Here is a 14,137-nt window from a genome sequence, read left to right on the forward strand (position 1 = left end):
GCTCCGCCTTATTATTTGTATGACCTTTGGAAAGTTATATCACCTGTTGTTTGGTTTGCATGTTTATTCCTTCTTTCTTTCCTTCCTTGGTTCCTTCTTAGGGAATAAAAGTCAGAAAAGTACAAGGAAAAATATAGTAGGCTCCCATACTCTCACCACCCAGAATTAACTGTATTTGATTGTATTTTCTTTTTAAAAATTTTTTAAACGTTTATTCATCTTTGAGAGACAGAGAGAGAGAGAGACAGAGCATGAGCGGGGAAGGGGTAGAGAGAGAGGAAGACACAGAATCTGAAGCAGGCTCCAGGCTCTGAGCTGTCAGCACAGAGCCCGACGTGGGGCTTGAACTCATGAACCATGAGATCATGACCTGAGCCGAAGTCTGACGCCCCACCGGCTGAGCCATCTAGGCGCCCCTCTTTTTTTTTTTTTTTAATTTTTTTTTCAACGTTTTTATTTATTTTTGGGACAGAGAGAGACAGAGCATGAACGGGGGAGGGGCAGAGAGAGAGGGAGACACAGAATCGGAAACAGGCTCCAGGCTCTGAGCCATCAGCCCAGAGCCCGACGTGGGGCTCGAACTCACGGACCGCGAGATTGTGACCCGGCTGAAGTCGGACGCTTAACCGACTGCGCCACCCAGGCGCCCCTCTTTTTTCTTTTTTTAAAGTTTATTTATTTTGAGAGAAAGAGAGGGACAGCATTGAGTGGGGGAGGGGGAGAGAGAGAGGAAGAGAGAGAGAATCCCAAGCAGGCTCTGCACTAGCAGTGCAGAGCCTGATGCGGGGCTCAAACCCACAAACTGTGAGATCGCAACCCGAGCTGAAACCAAGAGTTGAACGTTTAACCGACTGAGCCACCCAGGAGCCCCTGATTGTATTTTCTTTTAGTCATTTGTTTCTTATGCTTAGTAAAACAATTACCCTGATGATACATGCATACACTGCCCTTTCGCTCCCCATTTCTTGGAAGATAATTGCTACCTTTTTGGAAAAATGAGATAATTAGAGTACCTAGTTTAGTGTTGATTCGTAGTAGACAATTGGTACATGGTAGTTGTTGCTATTAGTTGTCCCACTTTTATCCTTGCTTCTTTCTTTGTGCATCTGCTTTCGAAAATATAGTCCTGGTAAATTGACAGACTTAGAAAAATGATTTTTTTGGACAAGGTATTTCTCCTTCCTGGATGTCTTTGCCACCTCCAGCTCGAGGAATTAGTGTTAAAACATGTAAGAATGTAGAGCACACCATAAAACTTACTTATATTGCAAATCAAAATTTATTGAAAGACCAGAACTTTCTACCAAATGATGGGCTACGTTTGGGAAAACTCTTTAAAATAAAATGATGGGGGCACCTGGGTGGCTCAGTCGGTTAAGCGTCCGACTTCAACTCAGGTCACGATCTCGCGGTCTGTGAGTTCGAGCCCCGCGTCGGGCTCTGGGCTGATGGCTCAGAGCCTGGAGCCTGCTTTGGATTCTGTGTCTCCCTCTCTCTCTGACCCTCCCCCGTTCATGCTCTGTCTCTCTCTGTCTCAAAAAATAAATACACGTTAAAAAATTAAAAAAAAAATAAAAATAAAATGATGGAGCCAAATTTCAGAAACTTGCATGCATTATTTAAAAAGTTATAGTATTGGAGGAATGGAAAGACTGAGAAGAAAATTGCTTACTTAAACTGTGCTGTGAAAGATTGATTTCCTGGTTGTAGTGATCTTGCAGGGCAAGTGGCTGTTGGGTAAATAATGCTGGGGCTTTATTAATTTATGAAGAGCAGGGAAGGATTAACTTGTCTGCATTGAAGAGACTTCTCCTCAAGTAACATGTTAAAAAAATCAAGATGATTAAAAATGTGAGCAATTTGTCAATTTAAATTAATGTTCTCTTTTATGGGCTTCCTAGACTAATTTTACACGAAAATCCATTCCAGAATGGGTGGTAACATAATTAAAGAGCAAAGAAGCTAGAGTGACCTGGCGGCATCATTTGTAATCTGTAGCAATATTGATGTAATAGTTTAAAACGTCTTTCCTTTAGGAAGGGGAAAAAATAGTTTCAAACAGAGAGGGAGGCAAACCCATAAGAGACTCTTAAATACAGAGAACAAACCGAGGGTTGATGGGGGGGCGGGGGAGAGGGGAAAATGGGTGATGGGCATTGAGGGGGGCACTTGTTGGGATGAGCACTGGGTGTTGTATGTAAGTGATGAACCATGGGAATTCCAAAAACCAAGAGCACACTTTACACACTGTATGTTAGCTAGCTTGACAATAAGTTATATTAAAAAAATAAAAATAAATAAAATAGTAGGTCATATTTATATAGAGCTTACCGTGGGCCAGATGGTATAGTAAGTGCTTTACCTGCATCATTGGATTGTTCGAATAGCTCCTATTAAGTAGGTACTTTAATTGTCCCATTTTATGGATGAGGAGACTGAGACAATTAACTTACCCAAGTTACATTGCCCCTGAGTGGTAGAGCCAGGTTTCAAGTCCAGACAGCTGGTTCTGGAGTCTGTGCTTTTTGGCTATACTATGCTGACTGCCTTGATAGCTAGTATTTTAAGAGCATCTTTCACCTGATAAGCAGAGCAAGTATGTGACATTTGAGCATTACATGTTTTGGAAACTTGTCAGGGAGACTAAGAATAGTGTTTGGGGATTTTTTTTGTGCTTTGTACAAATGTCAGTCAAAATAACTGTTTATAAACACATCTGCTTATGTCTCTTGTAGTTGAATAAAAAGCTCTTTTTCAATGAGTGGGAAGGTATGGCTCCCTTCCTGACATGATGAATTTATGATGTTGTTTATTTTTAACATTCATGTACTGAGTACCAAATGTGTACAGAGTCCCATGCTAGCTGCGGGCAGGGGAGGGGGGGACATACAACAATGAATAAGACTTAGTCCCTATGCTCAAAGGAGTTTATGATCTATTGAGAGGAGAAGATGTGCTTATAAATAATTCAAAGGCATAGCTGAATCAGCTGGGGGACGGGTGGGAGAAGTGTGGCATATGGAACACAGGTGCTAAGGCAGGTACCATGTGTAAAAAATTATTTTTAGAGAAAGAATTGACCTATAACACCGTATTAGTTTTAGGTGTATGACATAATGATTTGATATATGTATATATTGTAAAGTGATTACCACAATCTGCAGGCACCGTTTTTATTTTTTGTTTTATTGTTTAAAGATGTTTTTTATTTGAGTATAGTTGGCACACGGTGTATACAGCTTCAGGTGTACAACATAGTGATTCAACTTCTCTATACGTTATGCCATGCTCACCACAAGTGTAGCTACCGTCTGTCATTATGCAATGCTATTACAGTATCACTCACTGTATGCCCTATGCTGTGCCTTTTATCCCCAGGACTTACTTGTTCCATTATTGGAAGCCTGTATCTTTCACTCTCCTTCATCCATTCTGCCCATGTCCCCACCCCTTTCCCTTTGGCAACCCTTAGTTCTCTATAGTTTTGATGCTGCTTTTTGTGTGTTTATTCACTTATTTTGTTTATTTATTTATTTATTAAAAAAATTTTTTTTTTCAACGTTTATTTTTGGGACAGAGAGAGACAGAGCATGAACGGGGGAGGGGCAGAGAGAGAGAGGGAGACACAGAATCAGAAACAGGCTCCAGGCTCTGAGCCATCAGCCCAGAGCCTGACGCGGGGCTCGAACTCACGGACCGCGAGATCGTGACCTGGCTGAAGTCGGACGCTTAACCGACTGCGCCACCCAGGCGCCCCTTATTTTGTTTTTTAGATCCCACATATGAGCGAAATCATACAGTATTTGTCTTTCCCTGTCTGACTTATTTCATTTAGTATAATACCCTCTAGGTCCATCCATGTTGTCACAAAATGGCCTTTTTATGGCTGCGTAATATTCCATTGTATATTTAAATGCTACATCTTCCTTATTTACTTGTCTATCAGTGGGTACTTACGTTGCTTCTATATCTTGGCTGTTGTAAATAATGGTGCCATAAACATAGGGGTGCCTATATCTTTTTGAATTAGTGTTTTTGTTTTCTTTAGGTAAATACCCAGTAGTGGAATTATTGGATTGTATGATATTTCTATTTTTGATTAAAAAGTTTTTTTTTAATGTTTATTTATTTTTGAGACAGAGACAGAGCACAAGTGGGGGAGGAGCAGAGAGAGAGAGGGAGATACAGAATCCAAAGCAGGCTCCAGGCTCTGAGCTGTCCACACAGAGCCCGACATGGGGCTCGAACACACGAGCTGTGAGATCATGACCTGAGTTGAAGTCGGATGGTCAACCGACTGAGCCACCCAGGCCCCCGTATTTTTGATTTTTAAAGGAACCTCTATACTGTTTTCTACAGTGGCTGTACCAATTTACATTCCTATCAACAGTGCAGGAGGGTTCCTTTTTCTCCACATCCCTGCCAACACTTGCTACTTCTTGTCTTTTTGATTTTAGCCATTCAGACAGGTGTAATGTGATATCTCATTGTGGTTTTGATTTGCATTTCCCTAATGATTAGTGATGCCGAACATCTTTTCATGTGTTTGTGGGCCATCTGTATGTCTTTGGAAAATTTTTCTTTGGAAAAATTTCCATTCAGGTCCTCATGCAGGTACCATTTTTAAATGTTCAATCCAGGATCGTAATCTGATATCTTTTGTGTGTCATAGAGGCAATGAAAAAAAAAACCAAAAAACATTTACCAAGTGCCTATGGTGTATCAAGCCCTATGCTGGAAAATTATTTAGAAGTTTTCTAAAATACTTTGTGGTACTTAGTTTTCAAGTATCGGGAAGGTTTAAAATTTAGAGAAACCAGAGGTTGCTTTTTTTTTTTTTTTTTTAAAGATATAATCTATTCCCTCCCTAGGAGCTGGCATATCTAATTGATTCTGGCATCAGGCCAGACTAACATACTGCCAAGTGAGAGTCTGTGATAAGCTGGGACTAAAGACAATGGTAATTAAAGGTGCCAGCACTGCTCTATCAAGTACATGAGTATAATAGGCCATATTTGTGTTGCTTCTAGAAGAGAAGAAACACATAGAAAGTGTACTTATTAAGCTGTCTGCTTCTTTAAGAGTTTTTCTCTATTACCGGGGCACCTGGGTGGCTCAGTTGGTTAAGCGTCCGACTTCGGCTCAGGTCATGAACTCATGGTTCATGAGTTTGAGCCCCGCGTCAGGCTCAGAGCCTACAGCCTGCTTCCGATTCTGTGTCTCCCTCTCTCTCTACCCCTCCCCCACTTGCACTCTGTCTGTGTCTCTCAAAAATAAATAAACATTAAAAAAAAATTAAAAAAAAAAAGGGGTTTCTCTCTATTACCAAAACTTTAGGTTGATTTTCAAAGACTAGAACACATCCATAACCATTTCCAGGGATACACCGGTATATTCCTTTTTTAAAAGTGTTACTTATATTTGAGAGAGAGAGACAGTACACAAGCAGGCGAGGGGCAGAAAGAGAGAGGGAGACACAACCTGAAGCGGGCTCCAGGCTCTGAGCTGTCAGCACAGAGCCCAACGTCGGCTTGAACTCACAAGCTGTGAAATCATGACTGAGCCACCCAGGCACCCCACACTGGTGTATTCCTAAATCTTTATGAAGGTAAAGGTAAAAATGAATAAGTCACCAGATATGCTACCCTTGAAAACACTGAGGACTGTGTTGATTGATACACCATAAACTTCCTCTTACCCCCAAGTATCTGTCACCCATGTAATTCAGGAGATATGCATTTTCCTTTTAATGTAGCTCCTAACATGATTTGGAATTCCTTTCCAGTAGTGTCTTGGATTCTCATATAATGAGAGTAATGATCTAAAGATAATGTAAGATTCTTAATAAATACATAAAAATTCAGTTTGTTCAGAATAGTCTTTTGAAGTTCAAGGAAGTGTAATAATACATCTTACAAGTATTCTTTTTTTTTTTTTTTAATTTTTTTTTCAACATTTATTTTATTTTTGGGACAGAGAGAGACAGAGCATGAACAGGGGAGGGGCAGAGAGAGAGGGAGACACAGAATCGGAAACAGGCTCCAGGCTCTGAGCCATCAGCCCAGAGCCCGACACGGGGCTCAAACTCACGGACCGCGAGATCGTGACCTGGCTGAAGTCGGACGCTTAACCGACTGCGCCACCCAGGCGCCCCACATCTTACAAGTATTCTTAATGAGGACTGAAGCCAAAAGGATCTTTTTGCTTAAATTGCAGCTTACCTGAAAATATAATAACTCCACCTGTATTCTCTGTGCATTACAGTTGGTAAACATTTATATTGGATTGAGGGATTCTTACAGAGTAATAGAATTTGAGTATCAGTTAAACTGAAGCTATTTCACTGTTATTAGTTGTTGAGCCATACCTCATTTTACACGTCCATTGAGGGTATTCCTGTCTGCTGGGTGTGTAGCTTTTGCCTGAGAACTCTGAAGGACAGGGCATTTAAGGCGTCCTGAGGCTCTGGGTTTTGTTACAGGTAGAGCATTCTTACATTTTGCTGGTATCTGACTCTCTGTAACTTCCATTTAGCAGTTCTGATACAGTCCTTTGGAGTAAACATGAAGCTAATCTTAATATTCTTTTTTCTTTTTAATGTTTATTTTTTGAGAGAGAGAAAGCGAGAAGGGGAGGAGCAGAGAGAAAGGGGGAGAGAGAATCCCAAGCAGGCTCTGTACTGTCAGCACAGAGCCTGATGTGGGGCTCCATCTCAGGAACTGTGCTAAAATCAAGAGTTGGATGCTTACATAACTGAGCCACGCAGGCACCCTGCCAATCTTAATAGTCTTATCAAGTGAGTGAGGGCAGTAGGGTAAGAGTGCAAAGGAAGAACACCTGGTCAGAACCTCGGTGAGGTATTCTGGCCAGTCACACTCTCCTGTGGGTCTGGTCCTGGGTCCTCTGCTGGGCAGATATTTGGGTAGACCGCCCTCCGGGCCATTTTAACTTTATCCTGTACAGTAACAACATACACTAAGGAAAAAAAGGACGCCCAAATGTAAATGTATTGAGTGCCTGCTTTGTACCACTATGTGCTAGACTCTGGAATTTTGCTATTATTTTGCCATTTAATTCCACACAGGACCTCAAATCAGTATCGCTGATTCTAAAGATGAGGAAACTGAAAGCTAGGAATTAAGCAACTTGCCCGCAGACATCGAGCTAGTGAGTGGAATTCTAACCTTGGTCTGCCTGCCTTCAGAGCCAGCACTTCCGTGACACATCACATTGTCCCCTGGAGGGCCGCACTAGGTGCTGTGACTGCTTTGACACACTTCCTCATTAGCCTGCATATTCTACACCTTCTGAGTGATCTGAGGCTCCCAGACCAGCCACGCCAACATTAATGTTGACTCTGATCTCTCTTTCCAATACTTCTTTCTTCTCACCGTCAAAATTAAGCACATTCTTCTTAAAGACATGACCCTTCTCCTCTCTATGAACATGTATTTGCAAGCCACGCTAATTTGCATCAATAGGTATCAGAAACCCTCTCCTTTCATATCCCTTGACTAGGTCAAAGGAACCATAGAATGGTTTGGTGTAAAAGGTTGGGAAGGCTAAGCTAAGTAGTTCCTCATGACTAGGGTGAACAATGATACCGTCTCCTAAAGCAATGGTCTGCGTCTTCCAGCTCTATTCCTGATGTGGAAGCAAAGAGCCGAATCACCACAGTTGTAAGAGCAGAAATCAGCTTTGTCCTTGGCTTGTTTTCAGTTGAAATCTAATAGTTTAATGAAATAAAGCCCTGGGAAAACATTGGAATACACAGTCCTTAGGGTAAGGTAAAGATAAGGCTATCCCTCCACATACTCACATGATATTTTAAATACTCACATAGTATTTTAAACCTTTCACACCGTCCTGTCACCACCCATTTTGTCCTTCCCTCAGTAAACTGTAAGTTCCTTGAGGGTAGAGAATGTACTGAATTCATACTTTTATTTCCCACAGACCATAGCATAAAGCCTTTCCAACTGCAGTTGACGAATGAATGTTTATTTCATGAATGCGTAAATGAATAAAAGAAATATAAAGATGTCTTTCTGTAGTCAACATAAACCTACCTCAGGCAGTATTAAATCACTTTCACTTATTTTGAGGCAAGAAAATACTTCATAGAAAAGCAGAGGCCAAGAGGAATAATATGATGACTTCTAAAATTTTGGGTTAGCTGTGTATCTGAGGTTGTGTGGACTTGGCTGCAGGGTTTTAAGTACATTTTCATATGGTACCCAGAAGTGGGACTTCCACTCCCCTTGGGAATTAAATTCTCATATCATGGTCATAACTTAAAAATTTCTGATCTGTAGGGGCGCCTGGGTGGCTCAGTCAGGTAAACTTCCGACTTGGGCTCAGGTCATGATCCATGGTTGGTGAATTCAAGCCCTGCGTCAGGCTCTGTGCTGACAGCTCAGAGCCTGGAGCCTGCTTCGGATTGTGTCTCCCTTTGTCTCTGCCCCTCCCCTGCTCATTCTCTCTCTCTCGCTCAAAAATAAATAATAAACATTAAAATTTTTTTTTTCTGATCTGTAGACAAAACTGGTTATTCTTGAAATGCTTCATCCAAAATATTTGAACGTGTGTGTAGGGGGAATGTTAGGAGTGGTTTTGTTCTTGAAAATATCTGATGAAAGTGAGTAGTCCAGAGAAAGCACCAACAGTGACCCTCAGGAGGTAGAGTGGATTTGGTTTTGGAATTTAAAAGCTTCTCTGTTCCGTGCTTGATAGGATCCTTTCTCTCAAATAAGATACAAAAGCCACACCTGATTGTCTGCAAGGATGACTGTATTTAAATAGAGAAATCAGTTTTATGACTGAGGGGAGAAAATCACACAAAAAGAAAATAAAATGTCCCATGTACATAACGTGATATGTCAGATAATTGTAAGATTTTCTTCCCCCTCAGTTTCTTCCTGCTGCCCTGCCTCTGTGCCTCTTTCATGACTGGAAAATGGTTATGATTGATGCTCATCACCATGAGCTCATAGTGCGTGGGCTTTGTCCCAGATAATGGGTTGAAGGAACTACCTATTAAGTCCTTACTTTTAAGTAGGTCTGAGGAGAGTGTTAACCTTTACAGTACTGGTCATAGTTACTGTCCCTTTAGGGGAGATGTGATTTTTACTATTCAGGAGTTGCTCACAGACTTTCTCAAGTCGTGGGGAGAGCAGAGAGGAAAATAGTGGCTTTATGCCACCAGACCCCCACCCCTCTAGTTAGCAGGGGTGCAAAGATGTACCCATCTCCTGCTAGACCCACCAGACCTGCTATGTGGTAAGATCTCATCTGCCGTCAGAGACTTGGGTATTCACAAACGATGCGAGAAAACTCTGCAGCTATAAGGATGAGTTCCAGGCTGTTTCTCACCCCGCCCCCCCCCCCCCCACTCCCAAGCAAGACAGCTCCCTGTAGGGTTTTTTTCCTCTCCTCAAAGCAGGCTTCCAGGGCTTTTTCTCTTGGTAATTGTCACTACTAGTTCTGTTCAGTCCCTGTAGATAAGCACGTAGGCCCTTTTTATTTTAAGATTTTACTGTTAAAAATAGTAGCATGAGGAAATCACAAAAGTCCCAGACCCGATTTCTGTCTGGAAGCCCCTTGGGACAGAGCTTTTATTCCTTAAGTTGGGCTTTCTGTGCCTCCGAATAAAGGAATATTTTGCTCTCAAGAGAGCCTCACTCCCAGCTCAAGGACCTGAAGGTGCAGGGGTAGCCGAAGATCCCTGCTTCTTGTATCAGCCTGGGAACTTCCATCTCTGGGGATGTCCCGTGGGGATTGGACTCTGTATACCATTCAGGAGGCTCTCTCAAAACACTCATTTTCTTTAGCAATCCAAGTAAGTTTCAAATCCAAATCAGTTTTCATTGAGCCTTCTTTTTGCCAAATACAGCTTAAATTGTAATTGTTCAAAGCTGTGCCAAGGTATGATTTGCCCAAATGTGAATTCACTGATATTATTTGATTAGTAAAGATCACTCAATTAGTAAAGAGGGATGTTAAGTTGGCCTTGGCTGGGAATCTTACCACCTGAGGTCTTCAAGCAAAGTCCATGCTGGCATTGTTTCCTCTGCAAGTTGACTTCAGGTGACATCTTTTGCTTCTAGAAAACAATATTGTAGACATGAATAAGAAACCATGAGTCATACAATAAGTATAATACTAGGCTTATGCCATGGCTGCTTTTAGACCTTTGTATTTTACTGCTTGTTTAATTATCTGTTTGCTGTAAAAGTTGGCAATCCTGGCTTTCCTCTTCAATGTAAACAAAATAATAATATTTAATTCTGTCACTATTTATTGCTATAATAGTAGAAACTATTTTTTTTTTTTTTGCTGTTTTCAGTTTCTATGTAGTTTAGAATGGCAAGTTTTCAAGGAAACTTTTTTAAAAGAGTTTTTCCTTGTAATAAATTGGAGATGAAACAGAATTTTTATCTTGAAAGTAAACAAACCCGTTACTAATGGCAAAAAAAAAAAAAAATGTCTGGAGAAGAGTTATGGAGAGAGGGCTTTTTGTCAGCCATGACATGTCGAGGTGGGCTTGGCAATCTAGGGTCTAGATTCTCCTTTGGCAGTCCAGAAACTTGATTTCCTCAGCTCACTGAGAATTGGGCAAATTCGGGGGTATTGGCTGCTATTAACTGGCTGGTGCATTTTCTTCTTTGCAGCAAAATCTATGGGAAGTCAGATGACACTCAGCCTTTGTTTGGTGAGCATGGAGTCTGGGCCAGAGGGAGGGGGATGGTCTGAGAGGCACATGTCCACCAGCTGTGGGAGCTGGATGTCCCTTCCGCTCCAGAGGCAATGTTGTAGAGCCGAGCCCACTGCTCCTCTTCTTGGCTGCTGAGGCTGTCTTTCCTGCTGGCCCAGTGTTAGAAACTGAGTGTGAATAGCCTCTCTGGTTAAAAGAGAACACAGAACCCCCTAAGGTTTGAGCAGATGAGAGCTCTCTGGAAGATGAGACTGTGCATGCAGATACCGGCTTGTTTTCTTGGATTTTTCCCTCTCCTTCCGGTTCTCTTCCTTTGATTCTGGCCATTCATCACCGACTTCACAACCAGGGGCCTGTGGTGCCCTCTAAAAAATTGGCTAAAGCCAAACATCAGTTCTCTTTCTGTTATTACTCTCAGCACAGCTGAGATAGGCTGGAACAGTCAATGGACATCTTATTAAAATTAAGAGAAAGCAAAAGGAAAATGAACATGTACTGAAACTATGAAAGTATCAGGCTGACGAAGGATAGATTTTGAGCTTGGTGTAAAGTGTTGGGAAATCTAAGCCAAACAGTCAATTATGACCAGGTTAAACAATGACTTCATCTTCTCAAGTGATGAGGCAGTACTTTTTCAAAGCGTTTTTCCCCCAGTGGGGCAGGCATAACCGAGTAGCTTACGTATCCCAAATGAGCCAGGTTTACTTTTGCAGATTAAGAATCTCATTTTAACAGATTCTATATGTATGAAATGTATATTTCATGATTAGAGTTGTGTCATTTCTGACATTGTCCTCAGATTCTGGGGTACTTCATAAAGCCCAGAATGTACTGATTACCAAATAAGTGTGCCAGAGTCGTAAGAATGACTTCTTTTTCAGCTCTTTCAGAATATCATTAGGACTGAATTTAAAAAATACTCAATACTTTTCAATCAATAGCAGTCATTGTTTTTGATGGTCAAAAATTTCCATCTTTGGCCAGTAGTAGCCTATTCATGTGACTCTTATGTCCTTTTGACATGCCCCTATTAGTCTTGGAGCACTTCCTTACTTCCTTAGCTCATCAAAATGGTTCAGGCTCATCTTGTACTTTTTTTCTGGCTCAGATGTAGAATCAGTCACACTTCAAAGGAGTCTTGATTCTTTTTAGTGGGGAATGGTTTTTAGAGACCACAACTTGGGTGCTGCAGGTGTTCATTGCTGCTGGGTTGTCTTTAGTTCAAAACCCACTCAGTGCCTTTAGTTCTAAACAACATGGGTTTGAACTGCACAGGTCCATTTATAAGTGGTTTTTTTTTTCAATAAATATAGTACTGTAGATGCATTTTCTTTTCTGTATGATTTAAAAAAATTTTTTTTTCAATGTATGATTTTCTTAAGATTTTCTTTTCTCTAGCTTACTTTATTGTAAGAATACATATATAATACATTTAACACACCAAATATGTATTTTAAGTTTATTTTTATTTTTAAGTAATCTCTATACCCAGTGTGTGGCTCAAACTCACAACCCCAAGACCAAGAGTCTCATGCTCTACTGATGGAGCCAGCCAGGTGCCCCAAAAATTTGCATAGGAATTAATTTTTTTTTTAATTTAGAGAGGGCAAGTTGGGGAGAGGGGCAGAGGGAGAAAGAGAATCCCAAGCAGACTCTGCTTAGTGCAGAGCCCAACACAGGGCTCAATCCCATGACCCTGGGGTCATGACCTGAGCTGAAATCGAGTCTCAGATGCTCAACATACTGAGCCAGCCACATGCCCCAGTAATTATTTTTTTTTAAGTAAACTCTATACCCGGTGTGGAATGCAGGACCCCCAAGACCAAAAGTCACATGCTCTACTAACTGAGCCAGCAAGGCACTCCATTCAAATATGTGTTGATTGACCATTTATGTTATTGGTAAGGGTTCTGGTCAGTAGTAGGCAATTAGTAAGGTTTTTGGAAGGTCAAATTTATATGCAAATTTTCCACTATTGGGGGTGGGTGGGAAGGTTCACATCCTTTACTCCCCTGTTGTTCCTTGTTCAACTGTGTATGTATTTAAAAAAAAAAAAAAAAAAGACAAGTTCATACTAGTTCCAAAGTTCCAAATATAATATTGCAGAATTAAAAAACCCTTAATTTCTTTGTACACGTGAGTTTTCGGTTACACTGAGAACATCTTGGTTTCTTGTGGCATTAACATTATTTGCTTTATCCCATAGTGTACATAAGGATTAAAAAAAAACATCAATATAGTAACAATAATGCTACTTACTGACATTTAAGGTTTTTTTTGCAGCTCTTTTTGCCCGTGGAATATATACCACCATTGATGTACAGTCACAATACTGTATTCTAAAGCAACTTAGTAATTTTTTTCTGTATTCTTGTGCCAACAACAGGATATTCAATTAGGTTCATTTATTTCCATTCATTTTCATTTTTTCTTTTTATTTATTAATATAACATGTTATCCCAGAGTCAGAACTATATAAGTCACATCCAGAGAAGTCTGTTTTCCATTCCTCTTTCTTCCACACTGTTCCCTCTCACATAAATACTTTTTTTGTTGTTTTATCCATGTAGTGTTCCTTTTCTAAATATTAGCAAATACAAATGTCTCTGTATTTCCTCCTATCTCCTTTCCTTCCTTATTCCTCATTCATTTTTATGATTAATATTCTACGGGTGACTGTCATAGTTTAAGAATGACTCCCCCCCCCCCCCCCTTTTTAAATAGTAATGATAGTTAATAGTTCTAAACTACTTAAGTCTATGGCTGGACAGAGGGGCACTTAAAAAAACTGCTTTTAAATGTGAACAATTCTTTTTTCTTGAAGCCTGTTCTTCCAAGAGAAACAACCATTATTATTCGGTGTTACGCGCTTTCCATGCCTCTCTAAGCTGCCAGGAAACTGTAACACCATTTGGGATGAAGCTTGTGTTTCATCACCTGCCAGCTTCTCTGCCACGCTGCCAGATTCGTCCTGCGTTCGGCTGACTGTCCCTTCTGAAGCTGCCCGGATAGGTGGGCACTTGAATCTCTCTGGTGTTCTGCACCTGAGACTTGCTGTCTTTGGTGCCACCCTCCAGCCCCTCCCAGATCTTGGGAAAAGCGCGGAAGTCTCCCGCAGCTTCTGGTCCCGGGGCGCATTTGTTCACCTGGCCGCTCTCCAGTTCCCAGGCTCCCGGACTCTGGGGTTTCCAGGCTCCGCAGTCCTGCGGTTCCTGGGCGCAGGTGCCAGGAGCCCGCCGGGCGCTCAGGAGCTAAGGCCGTCCTGGAGCTAGGGCCGCCCGCCTGCGCACGGTGATGCCGGGATTGGGGGCGGGAGCGCCGCCTTCATCTCCCGCGCGCTCGCTCGCTCCCGCCCCCTTCCCCGCCCCAAGCCCTCTCCTGCCTCAGCCGTGCAGGCTCCGCACTGCAGATGCCTGCCGACCG

At 41.6% G+C, this 14,137-nt stretch overlaps 1 protein-coding gene and 1 long non-coding RNA gene across 4 annotated transcripts in view; one reads left to right on the top strand and one right to left on the bottom strand.

The window, feature by feature from the left end:
• Positions 1-14,137, top strand: part of TBC1D30 (TBC1 domain family member 30) — an 89,807-nt gene that overhangs the window by 30,962 nt on the left and 44,708 nt on the right. The gene's annotated exons all lie outside the window — the stretch shown is intronic.
• LOC123591082 lies at positions 1,489-14,052 on the bottom strand. Its single transcript, XR_006709108.1, has 3 exons — positions 13,861-14,052; positions 10,027-10,102; positions 1,489-1,529 (listed from the first exon to the last, which is right to left on the bottom strand). It is a non-coding gene; the product is annotated as an uncharacterized LOC123591082 (long non-coding RNA).

The sequence above is a fragment of the Leopardus geoffroyi genome, chromosome B4 (genome assembly GCF_018350155.1).
Source record: "Leopardus geoffroyi isolate Oge1 chromosome B4, O.geoffroyi_Oge1_pat1.0, whole genome shotgun sequence".
In the NCBI taxonomy this organism is placed as follows: domain Eukaryota; kingdom Metazoa; phylum Chordata; class Mammalia; order Carnivora; family Felidae; genus Leopardus; species Leopardus geoffroyi.